Here is a 6,192-nt window from a genome sequence, read left to right on the forward strand (position 1 = left end):
GCCTCCACGGGAGGCAAATCAAGAAACAGGTTATCGGCTCCTAGCCTCCCCAACAGTTGCTGAAGGGTTTAACTTTCTGCTTTCTTTTTCTCTCCCCTTTTTTTTTTCTTAATTCCTCCCCTTCTGCACTTCCATTACATTTCTTTCATCTTTTCATAATTTTACATGCCTCCTCCCTGCCAGTATTTAGTACAAAAAAATCATTGATTCTTATATTTAGACACATCCCCTTACAACACTTACATGTGTTTTCTCTGGATATTAGATGTGTAAGTACCACATTACAAAATACCTTGCAAGTGGTGCAGTCTGATACCACTCGCCATCACCACCACCACCATCATTAGGTGCTTGAAACTCTCAATAGGCTGGAGTACTGCTCGGTAAGTATTTCCTCTCTTGTTTCTCCCACTTGGATAGGAGTATATTTACTTACCCTTTTGATTTTGAGCTTAACCATATGACCTACTTGGCCAATGAAATAAGTGGACATAAAGTAAGCAGAGGCATCGACATGTTTTGTGCACTTAGACTCCTGCTGACGTGCGAGTTGGCACGTCCCAGGTAGATGCTGCCCCTTTAGCCTGGCATCAGGACAAAGGTGAGAAACATGTCTGAATCCAGCCTGCTCCTGCAAATCCAACCACCTTGCTGCCTAAAGACATCCCAGGCAGCCCACGGACCCCTAAGAAAGAAAAATAAAATGCTGTTGTTGAAACTTACTGAGTTTTGGAGTCATGTGTTATGCTGTCTCATTGTGGCAATAGCTGAGTCATATAAATCCTCCCTTTGACATCTGTTCCAGTTATGTTTTTATAGAACAAACCACTCCAAAACATAGCAGCATAAAGGTACAGCCATTTTCTGATGCTCATGAATCTGTAGGCCAGAAATTCAGATGGGAGACTTAGCGGGCCAGCCTTCATGACTGGACATGGCTGCTCCAGCTCGACCCAAGCCACATGCCTGGCGAGCTGCTGGGATCCTTGGTTCCTTTCCACATTACGTCTGCCGAGGCTGGAATGTCCAAGATGGCTCTTCATTCCCACCACGGATGCCTGGGCTAGTGTGGCTGGAATAGTGAGGCTGTCAGGGCATCTCTCTCTCTCTTCTGTTTGTCTATCTGTCTCTTAGTGTGGCAAGTGTGGGCTTCCTCACAGCATGGTGATTGATCTTAGTGTAGTCAAACTTCTTAGAGTGGTTGACTTTCCTCCTTCCCTCCCTTGACCACCTTCTGGTGGTCAAGCAAGTCACTAAGACCAGCCCTGACTCAGAGGAGAATTAGACTCCACCTCTAAAAAAGGGAGTAGCAAAGAATTTGCTGCCATCTTTGATCCACATAAAGCTTAAACATGCATGTGTTCTAGATCCACACACATATGTCAGCTGCTTCTAGAAGTGCCCTCGCTCTGAGGTCTCTTTGGACGACTCTGTTAGAAAGTTCCTTTGGGATCATTTAGTCATGTTCTTAAAGCCATGGCTGCATCACCTGTCATGAAGAAGAATTCATTTCCCTCACTAAAGCGATGCTATGGATTTTTTTTAATATAAGAAGTCATAGATATGGTGTTTTTCCTACATTGTCAACAGTGACTGTTTATCACTCCTAATATACTTATGTATTGGCTAATACTTGGTATTGTACACACTTGCAGGCTTCTGCTAGTCAAGAGATATTATCAGTTCTGTTTTCACATCTGATGCCAGTTCAGTATTTTCCTCATTATTTCACTAGGATGATAATGACATCACTAGAATCACATAGTAGGAATTATCTTCTGCCATGAATGAACTAAAAAAGGAAAATGGTATCCCACACAGGCCAATTTGGATTCCAGAATACGTCTTTACCTTTACTGAGAGATACCAGATAGTTTAACAATTATAACAACTATATTTAAAAAGTTAAACTTTAGTCTCATTCTTTCTGTGTCAGCAAAACACAGCTTTGTAGAAGATGCAGTGTGACTTTTAAAAAAGATTATTTGCCTTTCACATAGATCAGATTACTTGGCAAACAAAGCAAGTGAGGTGAAAATCCAAAATAATAAATAAGGTATTTTTCTTGTGTGGTGGACAACTTCGTGAGCAGAGGCATTGTGGCGTCAAAACACTGGTGACTTTGTAATTGATGATCCTTTCTCAAGCCTCCCCTTAGTATCATCTCTAGCCACCAAAAGGAAGGAAAAGGGAAAAGGGGGCCATAAAGATGCCCCTAGAATCAAAAGGTCAGGTGCAGACTCAGATAAACACTGTGAGTCAACACTAAAAGGGAATTTGGTCAGAGTGGGAGTAAAAGGCAGAATGAAACAGAAATAAGTCTGTTTCTTTGGTTTTAGAGAGTAGCTAAAGCTATGTTAGCTGACATGTGCTTCTTAGAGAGAACAGTGAACCGGAGCATCAGAAGAAATGCGTACAAGATGGGAATATAGGTTAGTCTGGTATCTGCGTTTTGTGGACAAGGGTTCTACAGGTAGGGATTTGATTCATTGACACAATCAGATTCTTACGGAGTTGCTTAATGAGCATAAATCATTCTGCAAGGTCCACTGAGTGAAATACAAAAAAAAAAAAAAAAGGAGTATGGATTACTTGGGGAGCTGATCAAAGTGCATATCCCTGAGCCTGGAGGATGGCCTAGGAACCTGCATTTCAACAAGCCAATCCTCCCCTGCATTACCCCACGCCTTGTTTCAATCAAAAAGTATTTACAAGGGCATTGAGTTAACAGAGTTTAGAATTAAAGAAAAGGTCTAGGGTTAGGTGTTCGAAGCCTATCGATTAAATCCTTCTTCCTGAGGAGAGATCTTCCTCAGCTTATAGGGTTATGTCCCCAAACTGAAAATATCATAAGTTGAAAATGCATTTAATATACCTAAACTATGGTCCATCATAGCTTAGCTTAGCCTACCTTAAGTGCACTCAGAACATTTGTCTTAACCTACAGCTGGGCAAAATCCTCTAACACAAAGCCTATTTTATAATAAAGCATTGAATATCCATTGTCATTATTGAATATTGTACTGGTGAAAAAAAATGCAGTGATTGTGTGGGTGCAGATTGGTTGTAAGTGTATCAGTCATCAACCCTGCTGATTGTGTGGTTGACTGAGAGCCAGAGCTGCCACTGCCCAGCATCATGAGAGAGGATCTTACTGCATATCACTAGCCTGGGAAAAATACCCAAATTTAAAATTCAAAGTACTGTTTCTACTGAATGCACATCAATTTCACATCATGGTAAAGTCAAAAATCATAAACCATACCACCTGTACAATGCTAAGAGAAGAAGCAGTTGGAATTAGAGGAGAGGGACGTTGGATAGGGTAGAAGAGAAATGGACATCAATCAGAATGGGTTATAGTTCTCCCAAGAATTTAGTTTAATTTAATTTAAGCCTGGCCCTAGAATTCTCTGAGGCCTGTTTGGGAAAGAGTGGCAGACTTCTGAAAAGATAATTAACCTTACAAATAGAACTCAGTGGTCATCAAACTTGACTCTCATTAGAGTCATCTAGAAAGAGTTTAGAAAGAATAGATTCCAGGGCTCAAGTCCTGGAAATTTTATTTTTGTAGCTCTGGGGTAGGACTCAGTCATATATTATTTATGCTTCCAGTTAACAGATTAACCAGATATAACAACCCAATCCAATGGAATCTGAATTAAAAGAAAAGCAAAGTAAAATTTTGAGACCATTAGGGAAAGTTAATGTATGTTAAACCTAATGTTGAGTTTCTTAGATGTGACAATAGTGTTCTGGATAATAGGACAATGTCCCCATTCTTGGGATAGTGCTGAGAAGTATTTAGGGATAGTGTCATGGTGTTTGCACACCACTCTTGGATGGCTTGGCAAAGGGGAAATGTTTGTACCTATACAGAGACCAATGTGATGGGGGAGGCAAGATGTTAACTGGCTGTTAAAGCTAGATAAGGAGTATATGGATGATAACTGTTTTGTTCTTGAGATTTTCTTCAGGCTAAAAATTTTTCAAAATTTAAAACATTAATTATTTTTACAAGAGAGAATAAATGATGGCAAGGGGGTGGTGGTGTGTGTGGTAGGAAGGCTCCATTCTTGATTTTGTTGCACAGGAGATTTGGGTAACATTACCGGGAAGTATGAGTTACAGAAGCTTGAACAGTGAGAGAGAGGTCACTGTGGGCTACAACTGAGGTTCTCCATGCATTTTCTTATAGGACACACATGACAAATGATGCTTATACTCAGTGCCCACAACTACAGTGAACCTAGGCTTAGATGTAGTTCCTGGCTACTGACCTGAACCACAACAGATTTTCCTCCTACTTAAGAAAGAATGTTGGCCTGCAAGTAAGTGATGTTATCATATGGATAACTTTGAATTCATTCAAATTTATTTTTAAAACAATCATGCCCAAACTTCTCTATTTTTGTGTGGAAGGGTTTTGAAAATCCAACCGATCACTGTAATGTACAAAGAAAATATAGATTACTTGCTATCTGTAGCTGATCTAATCTTTGTTCTGGGCAGCCACAGCACTGGGCCACTGCGGGGGTGGGGGGGCTGTGGGAGGGGAAGAAAATAGTCTTAACTTGACAGTGAATGTCATGGAAGTTTTTCTCCAGTTTAAATAGCTTCATGTGGATAACTCAGAGTCTCTTGGTAAATACTCAGCAGTTCAGAATTCCTCTCTATTGAGTTACTCTACAATGAGGTGGTTATAGAAAATTTAAGAGAGGTTAAAATTTTTTATAAGCTGAGAAAGAGTGGTGCTTCACCAATTGGGAAAAGGCACAGACATTGTGGTAGATTCTGAAAATAGCCTCATTCTTCATCTCTCCCTGTATCCTGACTTTTTGTTATGTTACTTTTCAGTGTCCTCCAACTCAGTCTGGACTCAACGATATGATTTTCTTTAGCCAATGGGTATACCTGACCCAAGGCAAGCAGAAATTTGAAATAGGTTTACACATTAGGTTTTTCTCTTGTGCCATTGCCATCAGAACATGCCTGGGGGGAAGAGAGACACGCGGAGCACAGCTGAGTCCTCAGTCATCATAGCAGAGTTCATCCTCGATCAACTACCAGCCAGACTACCCCAAACGTGGAAGTGGAACCAGCCAGTCAGCTGAGCTGTCTAGCCGCCCCCACCACCACTCCAAGAAACATGAGCAATAAAAACCACTGTTGTGTGCCATGAAAGTTTTGTGGTTCTTTGTTATAGTGTTAGTCCATATCCACTAAGCAGCAGATGCTGAGATGGAAGAAAACATACAAGGATTTTATGCAGGGAGTAGCAATGTGAGAGAAAAAAGGGTGGAGGGAACTGCGCCCCAAGACAGCTGTCAGAAGGCAATGCAAGTCTGACCCAGATGAAGGAAGGAGAGAAGGAAAGTTGGGTAGGCGAGTCTGCCATGCAGTCCAAGGGAAATTCAGCCTCAGCTATGGTGGCCACCATGTGCAACATGCAAACATTGGATTATTTCATTATATTCCCTTTGTGATCATTCCCAGGTATTTACTCACAATAAAAACATATATTATTTCATTATACTGATTTTCCTCAAACTATGCAGTAGGTAAACTTTATTTATTTGTTTATTTATTTGGAGGGGTGCAGGAAGGGCAGAGGGAGGAGAAATAATCTTAAGCAGGTTCAATGCCCAGTGTGGAGCCCCACGTGGGCCCCAATCTCACGACCCTGAGGTCATGACCTGAGCTGAAATCAAGAGTCAGACGCTTAGGCAACTGAGCCACCCAAGCACCCCTATTTTCAAACTTCATTTTTGGATGAAAGGAAGTGCTAGGCCTGACATGGTTAGGCCTCATGTAGAATGAGGATCAAAACGCTATATAAGGATTATCAAAGAGAAGGGAAATATACCCATGTTCATAGCGGCATTATCACAATAGCCGAAAAGGTAGAAGCAACCCAATTATCTATTGATGGATGGATAAATAAAATGTGGTGTATATATGTGTGTACCTAACAGAATATTAAAAAACCTTAAGGGGTGCCTGGCTCTTGATCTTTGGGTTGTGAATTCGAACCCCATGTTGCATATAGAGATTACTTTAAAGTAAAATCTTTTAAAAAAAAGAGAGAAGGAAATTCTGACATATGCTACAACATAGATGAACCTTGAAGATATTATGCCAAGTGAAATAAGCCAGTCACAAAAGGGCAAATATTGTATGATTCTGCTAAAA

At 40.7% G+C, this 6,192-nt stretch overlaps 1 long non-coding RNA gene across 2 annotated transcripts in view; it reads left to right on the forward strand.

Moving 5' to 3' along the window:
• LOC116877199 overlaps positions 1 to 5,501 on the forward strand; it is a 9,543-nt gene extending 4,042 nt beyond the window's left edge. Inside the window, exons 2-4 of one of the 2 annotated variants that reach the window (XR_004384573.1) lie at positions 266 to 383; positions 4,199 to 4,331; positions 4,858 to 5,501. This is a non-coding gene — a long non-coding RNA (uncharacterized LOC116877199). The remainder of the gene's footprint in view (positions 1 to 265; positions 384 to 4,198; positions 4,332 to 4,857) is intronic. The other variant, XR_004384574.1, reaches the window with a different exon arrangement.
• The last annotated feature ends 691 nt before the right edge of the window (positions 5,502 to 6,192 follow it).

Source organism: Lontra canadensis, unplaced genomic scaffold (assembly GCF_010015895.1).
Source record: "Lontra canadensis isolate GAN:19392208 unplaced genomic scaffold, GSC_riverotter_1.0 scaffold50, whole genome shotgun sequence".
NCBI classification, from domain to species: Eukaryota; Metazoa; Chordata; class Mammalia; order Carnivora; family Mustelidae; genus Lontra; species Lontra canadensis.